Source organism: Polyodon spathula, chromosome 10, assembly GCF_017654505.1.
Source record: "Polyodon spathula isolate WHYD16114869_AA chromosome 10, ASM1765450v1, whole genome shotgun sequence".
Classification (NCBI taxonomy): domain Eukaryota; kingdom Metazoa; phylum Chordata; class Actinopteri; order Acipenseriformes; family Polyodontidae; genus Polyodon; species Polyodon spathula.
The window spans coordinates 19,693,241-19,705,952 of NC_054543.1; the positions used below are offsets into that span (position 1 = coordinate 19,693,241).

The 12,712-nt window shown below is 39.2% G+C and overlaps 1 pseudogene; it reads left to right on the top strand.

Annotated features, from left to right (window-relative positions):
- The first annotated feature begins 902 nt into the window (after positions 1-902).
- LOC121321677 overlaps positions 903-12,712 on the top strand; it is a 52,348-nt pseudogene continuing 40,538 nt past the window's right edge.

A 12,712-nucleotide genomic window follows, 5' to 3' on the forward strand; every position in this document is an offset into this window, starting at 1 on the left:
CTTTGTGTGTTATTCCCTCCCTGCTGTATTCCGCCATTGTTTGTTTACCTTTTGTGCATGTATTCTAGTACCATGTAACCTGCTTTTTGTTTGTCTGCCCTGGTCTGTCCCCATTGGTTGTTATCTGTCTGTCCTGATTGATTGTTGTTCTGGTGTATGGCTGAGAGCTAATGGGATGTGTTTGAATGCAGATTAGTGGACAGAGCAGTTGACTCTGGCGTGTAAACGTTAGCGTCTGAATAAAATAATTATTTGAACAAAGAACAAGCATGTCTGTCCTGTTTCCTGCCTCCTGTTAAAACGTTACTATATCATCCATATCTAATAAAAGAGCATAAGTTTAGAAATATTAAAAGAAACTTGATGAAGTTTCTTTCAGTATTTAATATAATATAAACAACATGACCATTGAGTGATCAAAATAGGCAGAAAATATCAGATTTGAAAATCTAGCTAACATTACACTCTAAACAATGCAGCATTTTTCATTTCTTTTTTTTACTAAATATGTTATTGTCCATTTGACTTTGGACTAGTAAAAATTGAGTTTAATGATTAGATATACTGTGTAGCATGAAAAGAGTTATAAAAGAGACATAAGTGAAAAATGCTTGTAAGGCAATCATTTATGTTGCCTGAAAATAAACACTTTTTTTCAACAGCTATCTGAACAAGATGTCAAGTCTGATGTTTTTTGAAATATTGCTGGTACATTTCTGACAAGTAGTGCAAATTTGCTAAGCTGTAATACTAACACTACTATTATTTAGCAAGTCTGTGTGCTGCACTGTTAACAAGAGTCTTCCTGAATTGAAAAGATTCTCAACTTCTCTAAAAAACATAGCAACAGTTTATAGATTTGATCATTTCAAACAAGTTTTCTCAAACAAACTTGGGTCATTATGGCTCAAAGCGGAGGAAGACCTCCCATGTTCTCTTCTGAGTCCCTGTCCCGCAGACATGGGATTAAGGTAGTGACCAAAGTGTATGTGTCTGTGGAGGATTATGTACTGGCAGTGGGTAAGATAATAGGGTGTAATAATGTAAAATCCATTTTTCTTCGTGATGAGAGTGGTAGAGGAGTGGATTCTGGTTAAAGACGCTTTCATCTCTGTCCTGCTGCTCTTTTCACCGGTTACTAAAATCACTATTTCTAATGCTTCCCCGTTCATGAAAAATGAGCTCTTGGAGAGAGAGCTGATCTGCTAAGGGTAGATCATGTGCCCGATTAAGCAGCTTACACTGGGTTCTGAAAAACCAGAGACCAGGCATGTAGTGTCATTCCGTCACAGGTTTCTATGATACTGAATACATAAATACTGTTATGAAGTTTAATATCGTTGATAGCACTTACAATGTATTTGTCACATCTGAAGACATGTAATGTTTCTTATGTGGTAACATTAGAAGGGAATGGCTAGATAAAGCTGGTGATCAGGAGAAACGAATAGTGGGGATGAAGGTCTCGCTCCTCTGGAGACTGCTGCTGGCAGGAATGCAACTGAATAGTGGGGATGAAGGTCTCGCTCCTCTGGAGACTGCTGCTGGCAGGAGTGCAACTAAATAGTGGGGATGAAGGTCTCGCTCCTCTGGAGACTACTACCGGTGGGAGAGTACAACTGGTGGAGGCGAGGAGCAGAGGGGGTGTGGCCCTGACAGTGCAGGTAGAGAGGCTGAGCCCATGCTTCTTTTTTGCTTTATAAATGCTTATGCCCCCACTGAAGGGAGAGAAAGGGTGCTTTTTCAGATTTTAAACAGTGTTGTAGCTGAGTGTCAATCAGATGAGTTTTTATTTCGGGGGGGGGGGGGGGGGGGGTTAACTGCACTATAAATGACTCCATAGACAGGCATCGTACAGAGCCACATCCCCAATCTGCCAGGGAGCTCTCAGCTATTGTAAATAGCTTTGACCTAGTTGATATGTGGAGAAATAAAAGACTAAAACTAAAACTAGACAGTATACATGGATGAGAGCTAGAGCCACTATTGTCCTGTGCACGGTTAGATCGTTTTTATATGTTTAGTCATCATTTTAATTGTGTTAACAATTGTTAAGATCAGACAATTTTGTCAGAAGTACACTAGGGATGTTGCTTTGAGCCCTAGTGATGTGAAAAGACAGTTGGAGGCTGACATTATAGAGCTAGTTACAGATCTGGAATCCCAACACAATGTCCAGCAAAAATAAATCTCAGTTGGACCTGAAGGTGCAGGGGGCGCTAGTGTGCTCACGATTACAACACATAGATAACATCGATGCCCCCTCACAGTACTTCTTCTGCCTGGAGAAGAGGGCAGCAGAGCACAAGCAAATTTGTTGTTCAAGGACAGATTCAGGGGAAGAACTGTGTCAGCCGACAGATATTCATTGCTGTGCTATGCCAAATAAGTCTATTTCTGACAACATGTTCTGTTAGGAATGCAATGGAAGCCTCTAGGCTGTCTGTTTTTGATGCAGGAATGATTTTGCTGGACGAGGAGAAAGCTTTTGATTGGGTTGATCATGACTATCTCCTAAAAACCTTTTGGATTTGATCCTGTTTTTACATCCCAAATTGTGTTCTTTTGTAGCAACATCTTTAGTGTCCTGAAGATAAACTGGGTATTGAGCTGTCCTTTCCAGTGCGCAGGGGGGTACATCAGGGATGTTCCTTGTTGAGCATGCTTTACTCTCTAGCATTTGAACCCATGGTCCATAGACTGCGGTTGTTACTGACCAGAGTGGCGGTACCACATTGCACCATGGAATCAGTGAGGATGACGGCGTACGCAGATGACATCACTGTCTTCATTACAGGACAGCAGGACTTGCAGAACCTGCACCGATGTCAAAAGACCTTTGAGAAGCATTCTCAGCCAGGATCAATTGTTTCAAGAGCAGTGCCAATGTTCTGGGCCACAGGCAGGGACGGGTGCCCCCTGGAATGTCAGGGGGACTGCAGTGGCGGCATGGGACAGTGAAGTGTCTTGGCGTGTTTGTGGGGACAGATAGAACAACATCCCTGATGAACTTGGAGGAGGTGGTGGAGCAGGTAAAGAGCAGCATGCAGCAGTGGAGCTAGTTACTCCCCCAGCTCTCCTACAGAGGTAGAGCTTTGATAATTAATAACCTGGTGGCCTCCTTGCTGTGGCACCGTATGACTTATGTGGAGCTGCCTGTGGCGCTGCTAAGGGAGTTACAGAGTGAGTTGGTGCAGTTCTTTTGGGAGGGGCTGCACTGGCTCAGCAGTTTCTCCTTCTCTGTGGCTGAGAAGAAAAGCCTGTATGTAGTGTGTGTGAAAGTCAGGCATGCTCCGGTCCTGCAGGGGTTCCCAGATACACATTGGAGGGAGCAGCTGGGGGTGAGGAGGATGTATGGCTTTCATGCAAGGCTCTGTACAAGCCCCCTATTCTTAAAAGATTCTTTGGAGATTTGCAGTGGAGGATACTCCACACCATCATTGCTGTCAATTCTTTTGTCAGTATAATAACCACTGAAGTACCAGACACCTGTCCTTTTTGTGAGGTGAGGGAGACTGTGTTCCATGCCTGTCCTTTGGGCTCATAAATGGCTTTACCATTTCACAGAGCTTTTCAAATGACACTTGTGTCATACAGAAATTCTCTCTCCGACCTGTAATCTCTAAATTTCGTAAGTACAGTTATGTACCATCAATCCCTTCATCTTTCTTTGACCCATACATCACGACTGGGCTCACTGAAAGCAACAGCTGCACGTAACAAAACTGGGGTGTAATCGTTAGTATGGCCCTGTCCTGCTCTAGAGCTAAACGTTGACAACAGAGAAGCATGAGCATTCCAAGGTTCGCATTAATGTTTAATTGCATCAACATCATCAATGTTGAAATGCTCTGTGCCTGCAGGTTCTAAAAACATCATCGGCAGCATTTAACCCCTATCAGGTAAGAAAATGAATCAAGAAAATACTTTTTAAACAAATGATTTTATATAGATAAAGACATATAACAACAAGATGACGTATCTTTAAATCAGTAGGGAAATTGGATTACATCAGTGCCATGTATATCGCATTGGCTTATCTAATTGCCATGGAAACTCTGTATTCCGATTGAAAAATTTGAATCTGTAGAATCCGACTGCAGAGAAATCTGATTACTTCATACCATGTAAACATAGTGACTGACATTACCCTTATAAAAGGTTCCCATAGTAAAAGCATAGCAAAGTTTAATAAAGCATGGTAAAGCATAGGCAAGCACTGTAAAGCCCAGTATGGTAAAGCATGTTAAAACACATGGCAAACTGTGGTAAATTATACAGAATGCATAGTATACATTTGGAAATTGTGGTGGTAAATATTTTAAGGGTGATTGCAACAACACTAACCCTGGAATATCTTACCTTACTTATACACTTGGTTTTACAGACCCAGATTAGAACAAATCGTGGGCTATTGTCTATCTAATGTAAACTAAATTATTATTCTCAATTTAAAGGTGTTTTTGGGTGGTGAAATCTATATATAAAACCTATAGTGCCATCCAAAAACACTGTCATTTCCTACATTATACTGCAGTACATGCTATAGTATATTATACAAGAACCAGACACTGCTCTCCCATTGTTTTCTGTGCAGATCAGCTGTTCTGTTATTACTCAATGACGAAAAAGATGACACTAATTAATGACACCTCCTTTAAAACCACTTCACAGGGATGATCAAGCCCTGCTCTCCAGAAGTCAGCTCATTCAGTGGACTACAATGATTATTTCAGACAGGGGTAAATAAATAAATAACTTCATAGCTGTAGTATAATAACATTACTGTGGTGTGTTCCTCTGTAATAATGAAATGATAATAACACTGCTTCATTCAAACAATGACTAATTTATTGACTCGGACTTCTATTATTATCTTTTAACATAAGAAAGTTTACAAAAGAGAGGAAGCCATTCTGCCCATCTAAGCTCGTCCAGTTCTTAGTAGCCGATAGATCTCAGAACTACTGCAATGATTTTGAAGTTTTTTTTATTTTTTATTTGGGAATTAAATTAACCTAATTCTCTCTTAATTTTCTTAAACAGAATGAAAAAGCACATTGAAAGAAACAAACTATGCCCTGGTGACAATTACATCATCAGCCCCCACAACTACATTAATTTCCATTGGGTGGGAAGTGGGAGCTGCAGTCTACACTCAAAGTCTAACATTAAGTTAAGCTGCTAATATAGACTATACCCTAGAGAAGGTTTGTTTTGAAGGCTGTGAATTTGCTATAGTTTACAATTGAAAGGGTGTCATGATTAGGCACAGGATGTGGTAGCTATCAGTGTTTTTATCTCTCCACAGGAAATGGAACTGTAGTTCACAGTACAGAAGCAAAGCGAGACAAATTTAGCCATTACTGTGATGAGTATTATTGTTTATGTGCGAATACATTGTATTCAGCCATGTTATTTCATGGACTTATCGTTTCTCTGTGTAATTACACCCCCCTGCTTTAAAAGCCCTTTTCTTACCTCTCAGATGTCATACCCTGCAGAGAGTTTTAAACAAGTAGATCTCTTTGGGGTCTTCATTAAAAGTCATTTATGTGTTAATCGTGCCTGTCCATCACAATCCACATGGTAACCATGATACCTGCCTTGAGTTTGTACAAGTCTTCACCAAACCTTGTTCATACACTCCTAGCCTACTAGAGGTGTTGTCAATTGAATTTGGCTACAATAAAAATATTTGTAACCTTTCAGGTAATGTGTGATTATTATGTGATTACTAGGACCCTCTGTACAGTATGTGTATGCAAAATAAAATAAGTTATACCATAGTATGTTGGTAAAACTAATTAAAGGGTAAAGAATATATGTGGTTACAAGATTAACTTACTTACAAAAGACCTGATAACATAAGATCATATTTCTTGTTTTGGAGATTAAGTGTACCATGCACTGACAGAAACTGAATTAGCTATAGAAATAAACCAGTGGGATGTGATTTGACTACAACCAGTTTTTTCACACCTTTCAAAATCGCATCTGTGGCAATTCCTGAATTTTCTCACCGATCCTCTGATGACTGCTTCCTACAAAATGGTATATTTCTTTCAAAGACAGACTTTGTTTGCTTTCCAGTTTAATAACACTCCCTAAGCCATCTTGCCAGGGAAGCAAAAATCTAATCATATAGACAAGCCAGGGGTTCACAAAAGTTCATTGTGCATTTTCAGCTAAAAGTTTATACTTATTTTAATTATAACCTAGGTTTCTAAACTGCATCTAAATGCAGTCCTTCAGTTGACACACATATCACATATTTCCACAGAGCAAGAGATGAACATGTTTGTAAACTGTTTTGAATGTAGGGCATATCCTCAGTGACAGGCAAAGAGGAGGCATCTTTAAGCACCATGCATTTGTCACTGTTAATTTTACATGTATCTGGAGTATTGATAAAGACATTCTTTAGCATAAGTTATTGACATACAAGAGTGACACTTGCATTCTATGTACTGTACACTAGCTCTCAAAAGTTTGGAAGAGATAATGAGACTGCTGAATCATTTGCATACTTTAATGGGTGGTTTCACAGATCTAGATTAGCACTAATTGGACTACATAATGTTAGGTAAAGTAATCCAACTTCCGTACTAGTTAGGTTCTGTGCAACCCACCATAAGTCCTGACTTGACAACATTTTGGGATCAATCAGCTACCAGGAATCTGGCCAGTATTGGTGGGTTTGAATAGGTACATATAATCTTATATTTAAATGTACTTATTAGTACGGTATCTCAAACATAAGCGCTTTCAAACAGTTTCAATCAAAATATTCACAATTATATACCATGTTCTTGTGTACTTAGTTTCATTTTGAAAATAAAATCAGTATTTTTAACGATTGTGTAGCTATTTAAAATAATTTACAGTTTTAAATAGCCTGTAGATTATCAAATGATCGACAGTATACTGTCAACCATTTTCAAATGTCATATACTACAGTGCTACTTTCTTACTATCTCAGACTGCATTGAATGACTATATGGGTGTTTCATTTTATCATTGGGATACAGAGAAAAGTAGTTTTGAACAGTAAGCCAATAGCCATTGTTGAACTGTTTTATATAAAGATTGATTAGCAACCGAGTCTCGGTACAGCTGTATAAAAGATGCAGTGTTTCACTCACTCTGGGTTGTGTGTTTGGTGGTGGAGAACGGGTGTGGAGAGGAGAGAGTAAATATAAATAAGAAAATAACAATTGCTATAATGTGCTGGAAGCACCAGCAGGGTACTTGTTTGTCTGTTCATCCTCTGTTTTGTCTGTTTGTTCATTTGGCCATTGGGCAGTTTATTTTGAGTGTTTTGTTTTGTTTAAACCTTTTATTTTACAATAAACCGCAGCCAGCAAGCGCATTCACCATTCCACTCGCAGTGCTGTGGGTGTTTCTTCCAAGTCTGACATCACCACTCAGGTCAGCTTGCCATACAAACATATTGACAAAAGAAGAAAGAAAGTGATGTATTGCTTCTTAAGATAAAGTATATTTATATTGGACGTTTCATTTTAACTTAGCTTGTTTATTTACAACGATGCATATTAAAGGATTTAATGGCTCAATAAACAATATGTGTCATATTATGTTCTGGTTTTTAAGAAATAAAACCATCTATTTTACAGAACTAGAAACAAACTTTAATATCACCCTGTGTAACAGGGAGAGATCTGTGCTGACTCTGCTGGCGTGTTCACGGGCTGCAGGAAGAGGGCGGCAGTCGTCCAACAACCGCCTGTGAGTCATGGCAGTGACACGGGGAGGTGGGAAAGTGGGTGTGTGGACTTTCCCCCTCTCTGAATGGCTGAGAGGCGCGTCTTGGGAGATTGTTAGCCCTATAAATGAACACTCTGTTGTTTCCTCAGATCTGCCCTTTTAAACGCGTACAGTGCGCGGAAACGCTGGTCCACGACCGAACGGAACGGAACGGAGGTCCAGAGCGAGACAGTGAGGGAGGGGAACCCTTGGGCAGATCCCTGAATAAGGATAGCTGAGCAGGCTAGGTAGCCGGCAGCGTAGGACGGTGATCCGGGTCGCACGGGCAGCGGCGACCGGGATATTGCTGCAGAGTGCAGCGCCTTTTCTTTGTAGTTTTGTTACTGTTTTATTTTTCCTGTTTCTTTGTGCCTTTGATTTTTGCAGTATTGTTTTGAAGCATCTGTGAGTGCACCTGAACTGTTTACCCTTGCTTGGTATTCCCGTGGTTCTGTTTACCATAGTTGGTAAGCAGACCACGGACCAACAGCGCTCTCTGCGGGCTAAAGAAACCCAAAGCGTCCCTGAAATAAAACTGGGCACCTGTGTGGTGTTTTCAATTACATCTGTCTGTCTCCTGGTCAGTGAATTACCCACACCCCTTCCACACCCTGGCTTTCTTAATCCTTATAAAAATTGGTTGTTCCTCATTTTGCAAGATTAAAATGTATTTCTTGTCTTTCCCCAAAAATAAAAGTTAGATAAAGACAATAGTAAACACACAAAATATATCCTAATGTGTCAGCAAGATAGTATAACTAGGCCTGCAGCCTCTGCTTGTATATGGATATCCCTGGCTTTTGGGGGACTCAATAAAGCATTAATTTGGTCGGTTTCAAAAATCTGGAAAACTCTGAATAGTTATGTCCTTTGATAGTATTACTTTCATAGAAAAGAATCATTTGATTCTACAGCTTTTCTATTATTATACTTGACTACACAACCTGGCTTTAACACAGGTTCTGTGGGGGGAAATTAGCTGTAATTGCATTTTACAGTACATTACAAATAAGCAGCCATTTAAGTTAGTGATTAAGTAGCAGTATTAGTTACAATTAACAAAAGGTGGTTTACAGGATCCTGGTGCTTTGTGATCTGTATACATTCAACAATATCGGTGATAAAAACATGTGCATCATTTATTCAAACACAAATAAGTAAAAATTACTAGAAAAGTAATTTTTAACTAGGTTATGCAACGTATGATTACATACACTACAGCCATGCTCCACACACACACACGTAAACACATATACAAACACGTGTCAGAGATAAGAGCAGTCAACAGCAATCAAACGGGCTACTATCTGTTTATCATCTCTGATGATTTTACTCAAGCCTGGGTTTTGTGGTTTAAAGACAGTTCCTGTTGCTGCTCTGTTTGTATCCTCATGTTTCTGAAAAATGGCATTTGGTTTGTAATGTAGCTTATCTTATCATTGAAATGAAGAAAACGTTTAGCAGTCTAAGCAGTTAGATCCTTCTGTTCAAATACAATAAAATACTTTGCCAAGTGTTGTCCTCTTTCCTGGGGATGTGTGTGTGTGTGTGATGTTTTCAATCAAAGTTTCAACCCATGTGGTGGTTAATGTGATTTTCATTTGTTTCAGGTTACATCTCAAGGATTAAAGCTGCATTCCACTTCTTGGTAAACAGTAAGAAAAGGGATACACAGCCTGTTCTGAGAATAACTTCCCTTCTGTTTAGCAGCTCAGCATAATTTGAAAGTGTAATTCATCTGGCCATTCATTCTGTCATTAGAGTTGAAGGAATGCAAGGTAGATTCCAAAATGAGATCTGCTAAAAAAAAATAGAAAATGTTGAATAAAGTGGTTGTAAGTGGTTAACAGAACTTGAAGTAAATTCAGGAGGTTCAGAGACTAATAGCTATTTCCCATTACTAAGTCCCCACAGTGAGTTTTACTCACCCTTTTTGTGGCTCGGGGGGAGGGTTCTGACCACAAAAAGAAGGAAGCAGGATGAAACAGTTTCCACCACACCTATTTGGGCAGTTATTAACCGCTGGTTAAAAATATCTGGGGCAATGACACTTTGTTACAAAACTAAATGTTGTCCAATAGCTTACCCAACCAACTAACCGTTGAAATGGGATCCTGTGACCAGTACTAAAACAATGCCAATTTGTTTATGTAAGTTCTAACAAAATTACCCACATAGCTAGAAAGCATAGCTGTAAATACTAAATTAGAGCAAACAATATCATTAAAAAGTAGACCAGTTACCTATATCCACAATATGTAGGGTACAAAACAATAAATCTATCAAATAAAAAGACAGAGCTGCCAACCAGTTAATTAGATATGAATGTTCGTTCAGCCATTTTTGAAAAATGCAAGGGGTCAAAGTCAAGGTCATTCAACTAATGATCATTGATGGTTGTTATCTTCCAAGTATCCCAGACAACCATTGCAGCAAGCTTCAATCCGACAGACTGCTCTCCCAAAAAACATTATTTTCTCCAAGCATGTATTTGTTACTGTGTTCCAGTTACTTATTTTGCTCCTGTGTTGTCCAGTGTCCTTTTAGAAAGACTAGTTATTGAACTGATATGGTTGATAATCCTTTTTTCACTACTTTAACCCACTTACCGATCTGTAGATCTACAGGCAAACTCCTTTCACACTGTCAAGCCAATCTTTATTGCTGAACCTACGTAACAGCTGTGATCAAGGTACTGAACCATGGCTGGATGCAAGGGTCCAGCCTGGGATTGCTCTGCCTTGACAAGGTATGTCTGACCAGTAGGGGCCGCTAATGTGCTACATGGTATTCAAAAGGCCAATGCATCCCTATAGGCCCCCAGCCAAGATCAGCAACTCAGCAGAACCAGGTTTCAAACCAGTAAGCGCCTGATCGTTTGACTCTATTCTCCACGCAAAAACTGTGGTTCCATTTTTCCGGTTATATAAATGAGTTAAGAAGTAAACTAGGTGGTGTGAGAACTCTCAATTTCAATATCACAAGCGCCAAGATCTAATCTTAAATCCAAAATACATCTTGGATGTCAGAATTTTAAAAATGCAGACAAACCAAATTATGATTTAACAAAAAATATACAGCAACAGTTTATTAAACAAAGGGGGGCAACATCAAACAAGCAGGTCAGTAACATACACCCCCCGCCACGGCTGTACATTCAAAATTAGAGCTATGATGAAAAAGCTGATTGCCATGAAATATCAACAGTACTGAATATTATATACCGATCATCAAAAGAAACATAACACCATTATAGCACATTTATTTTTGGAAAAAAATAAGGTATAGAAATGATGGACATTGATAAAATATTTTCTTTTTAATCATTCATCCTTGACCGGGACACGCATGAGTGACTATAACTGAAGCATATGCACTTATTCATCTAATTAGTGCGACAGTTGATTGGACACTGGATATGGAGTGATTTCAGCTGTTGAATTGCAAGCTTGAATAAAAGCAATAAAGAAAATCACAGAAAAAAAAACAAAACAATAAGCCATGTCTGTCAAGAGAGCAGTGCCTTCATGCAATGTTGGGGGCTGGCCTAGGGCAGCGTTCTGTGGCTCGCCATCTTGGGTGCTCAAAGTCAGCAATGTCAAACCTGGCAAGACAGTATAACCAGACACACTCTGTCAATGACAGGCAACGAACTGGGAGACCAAGAGTCACAACACCTGCCCAAGATCGACAAATTATCTTCTTTTTTTTTTACATGAGCATCAGCATTTATGATGCAAAACAAACAAACAAACAAACAAACACGAACTCGGTGTCCTCATCATCGCAAGTTATGGCCATGTCTGCAGCTGATGCATAGTTTACCCACACTAGTCTCAATAAATCACCTTGGATTTAAAGGTGTCTGCTAAATAAACTAATAATAATAATAATATAATAATAATAATAATAATAATTCAGAGGTTACAGTTTTGTTGAATGGTTTTCAGCAATGTACTTGGTATCTCTGATATAACACCAGAAAGCAACTGACAGGTAAACACGTCAAATCCTTGGGTCCTTTCTTTTCCCAGAATGATTGAGTCGACTCGTACTATTTACCCCCCCCCCCCCCCCCCCCCCAAAAAAAAAAAAAGAGAAAACAGGATTTTCCATGAATAACACCACACGGGAATTAAAATACAATGTAAACATGACACAGTAAATTGTCTTGTTATTCTTTGGTTTACATGCTTGACTTTAGAGCGCCTTAGAGCATGTGGGGTCATTTTCCACGTTGTTAGAGTGAAACTTGTGCTGGCCGTCCATTGCAGTTTGAATGTGGCTAAAAGTTTATTAAACAAAATATATCATGTATATTATTGAAACAAACCCTTACATCGGTAAAATATTCGACAGAATAGATACACCTGAGCTGTCGATAATTTATTTTTAAGCTATGTCTTTAAAACGTTGCCTGTTTCTGCTGTCTCGGGCTCCATACTGGGCAAGCTGTCTCTGCAGCACCGCTACTGTGCTCGGTAAGGGTAGCGCAGGGGGTTCTGGCTTCATCTTCTGCCGAAATGCATCTTCAACCAGCGCCTCCAAACCTCCAGATACTTTTCTTTTTGTACCACTGCACGTAAAAGCTACCCACAACGGAGAAGGATTGATCGGAGCAGAGCTCTCCCAGCCGCTAGATAAAAGTAAGGCGTTGAGATTTGAGTACATACAGTACAATATTATTATTATTATTATTATTATTATTATTATTATTATTATGGCAATGGGCTGTAGTTGCCTCTGACTGAAGGTATTGTTTTCTTTACAACAGTGATCAATCTTCAAATTATCACATTTTAGTATTTAGCCTGAACATGGGTGGATTGTGGGTTTTTGTACCTGTTTTTTCATAATGTGGAGTTAATGTTAACTTTAGTTAACTTTATGTTAATTAGTTAACTTTTGGGTGCAGTGTTGTTGATGCAGTAGTAAGTCTGGTGAG